Source organism: Mustela putorius, unplaced genomic scaffold (assembly GCF_011764305.1).
Source record: "Mustela putorius furo isolate JIRA1106 unplaced genomic scaffold, ASM1176430v1.1 tig00000196_pilon_pilon_pilon, whole genome shotgun sequence".
Classification (NCBI taxonomy): Eukaryota; Metazoa; Chordata; class Mammalia; order Carnivora; family Mustelidae; genus Mustela; species Mustela putorius.
The window spans coordinates 15,634,903-15,638,207 of NW_025421310.1; positions in this window are offsets into that span (position 1 = coordinate 15,634,903).

Consider the following 3,305-nt stretch of genomic DNA (forward strand, 5'->3'; position numbering starts at 1 on the left):
AAACCCCATGTTCCATTTAAGCCTCTTGGGCCTTTGTAACCTTCCTAGATTATATTATCCACCCTCCCTCCCCAAATTCTAATTCTCCCATTAAAATTTACCCAAATGCCCCTCAACACAGATGTATTAAGACAGTAGGACTCCCTGAAGGATGGTGTAACCTGTCACAGACAATGAGACCCCAAGGAAAGACCACAAAATGGTGAATTTGTGAATGTCAGGGATTTCCCAGGTCCCAACACAGGACAGGGCACATAAAAAGCACCACTTCTATTTACTGAGCATGTACGACATGCAAGGCCCTGGTTTCAATATCTGCTTTCTTTCTTTCTTTTTTTTTTTTTTAAATGTTTTTTTTTTTTAAAGATTTTATTTATTTATTTATTTGACAGACAGAGATCACAAGTAGGCAGAGAGGCAGGCAGAAAGAGAGGGGGAAGCAGGCTTCCTGTGGAGCAGAGAGCCTGATGCGGGGCTCAATCCAGGACCCTGGAAATCATGACCTGAGCCAAAGGCAGAGGCTTTAACCCACTGAGCCACCCAGGCGCCCCTCAACATCTGCTTTCACTGTCATTTCAGCTTTTATCAGGCAGGGACTCCAATGATACCCATTTTTCAGATGAGGAGAGTGAGACTTAGGTTTCAAGCCCAAGACAACATAGCTAAACATGGTGACAGCTGGGGCATCAAGTACGGGATAGGAATGCCTCCCGATAGATTCTCCTTCCCTGAAGCCCTGCCACCAACACCACCAGCAGCACACAGACAAAGTGTGAGGACAAGGTGACCAGTGAGACTGAAACAGCGTAAACTCTTCAGGCAGTAATAACCTCCTGAATATTGATAATCACACTAATAGCTAACATTTTTTTAGGATCTGCTCTGCTGGAGACAATATCCTAAATGCTTTGCACGTGTTAACTCATTACAACATGCAAAGATGTTGTTTTTTGTTTTTTGTTTGTTTTAAAGATTTTTTTGTTGTTGTTTTAAAGATTTTATTTATTTATTTGAGAGAGAGAGATCACAAGTAGGCAGAGAGGCAGGCAGAGCGAAAGAGAGAGGAGGAAGCAGGCTCCCCGCCGAGCAGAGAGCCGGATTTGGTACTGGATCCCAGGACCCTGAGATCATGACCCAAGCCAAAGGCAGAGGCCCAACCCACTGAGCCACCCAGGTGCCCCTGTTTTTTTGTTTTTATAATTATCCCTGTATGGATGTAAAAATGGAGGCACAGAGGTCTGAAATGACTCTCCCATAGTCACACAGCTAGGAAAGAAGCCCAGCTGGATTTGACCCCAGCAGCCTGGCTAAGCCCGTATTATCCTGCTTCCTGTAACATCACCCTCCCCTTCGCAGGACAATGTAATTGCAGTGAACTGTAGAGCTAAGTTAACTACAGTTTATGTAATTCTCCCAGGGGCATGGGTACAGCTCACTGTGCACACCTTTCCCCAGTGACAGGGAAAATAGGCCTTAGGCAGCATGAATTCCTGTGGACAGGTCTCTCTCCTTCGTGCATGCTTATTAACTCCAGTAAGCACTGATGATTCCTCTGTGGACGCTGGCTTTTGTTTTTGTTTTGTTTGTGTGTTAGATTTTATTTATTTATGAGAGAGAAAGGGAGAGAGGAGCAGAGGGAGAGGGACAAGCAGGCTCCATCTGCACAGAGCATGGAGCCTGATGTGGGGTTCAATGCTATGACCCTGTGATTGCGACCTGAACCAAGGGTAGAACGCTTAATCGACTGAGCCACCTGGGTGCCCCTCCTTTGTGGACATTGTAAACTCGCCACAGCCAAGACAATCCTGAATGGGACAGCAGAGGCCCCTTTCACCACAGCCGACTACTTCCTGGGCAGGATGAGTTCCTTCGTGGACAGGACAGACATCCCCACGGACAGTGGGATTCTCGCTCGCACCTGATGTGAACTGACTGTGGACCGTGAAACACCATCCCCATCAATGGAAGTCTCCCTCTAACCCAGCAGTCTCCCATGGGCAATGTGAACTCCCACCCAGGGCGTGTCTCCCTGCGGACAGTATGAAGTCACCTACCCACAACACAGTGAAGAACAGGGAACATTGCCATGTACTATGAGCCCCTTTTGTGCCAGGGTGAACCGTTCTCCATGGTAGATCTACAAAAAGTAGGCAATGGGAACCCTCTGATGAGTATAAACTTCCCTCAGACCCAGCACGGACCCAGTCTCAACTGCCCTGTAAAAGTTCCCACAAAGCCTGCGCCATGTTTAAGTGCACACTCTTCTAGAATGTTACTTAAATAGTATAAAATACCACCGTTATAAAATAGTAGATGCAAGTCATAATAGAAAACAGCGTAAGAGGTTGTGTAAGAATCCTTCTCGGTGTGAACTTGCAGACAGTGGAATTTCCCCTCTCTCAAAGCAGATCTCCTGGCGAATCTCCCTTAAACTCAAGGAACCCCCCTGGACCCCTGATATTTCTTCCCAGCCCCGCGGAGAACTGGCCACATGTCACCGGCCGCGGGAATGTTGCACAGCAAGGCCCCTGCAGGCGGCTGGGTGGGTTTCCTTCACAGCCGGTGTGAATCCCGTGCGCATACTGGGAACCAATCACGGATGGCCGAAGCCTCGGCTGAGGCCCGCGGTCACGGCTCCCCATTACCCTCTGTCCTGGCAAATGCTGCGGAGAGTCTGCGCGCACTGCAGACCGCTTCACACCTGGGGTAAACCCTGTGTCTGGGCGGCGGGAATCTACAACCGACGGGGCATATCCCTCTCCTCCCGACCTCGTGTGAACGTGCCCCCCACCCTTAGTAAAGAGACCTTATAAAAGTCTCGCTCCGCCAAGTGCGAACACCCACAAAGCAGCTCTCCACAGAAAGTAGTGTGAGGGGAATCTGGTGTGAAGCCTCACGAAGCGCCGTATTTTCCCATCTCGTGGCCCGAGCTGCCAGAAAACTGCACCGCTCTAATTGCCAAAGTCTTGGAAGACAAGACTTGTCCCCCCGGGTCCCCAAGCCCCGGGCCCCGCGCGTTCACTACTCCACGGCAGCGCGCGCCTCCCCACACGCGCACGTTCTCTCCCCTCCCGGTGGCAACAGGGCTTTCTGCGGGGCCGCGCCGGACTTTCGGAGACTGTTGATTGGCCATAGTCCCGGCCACCCTACAGCCAATCAAGAGGGGGAAAGGTGACATCACTCGTTCTCCTCCCCTCCCCCCCGCAAACTTCCCTACTCCCGGCTCCCGACAGCAACAACCACGTGGGGGAGGGGTAACAGAGTAGAACTCGGTGAGGTCATTGCACCGCCCCGGCCGCCGCTGA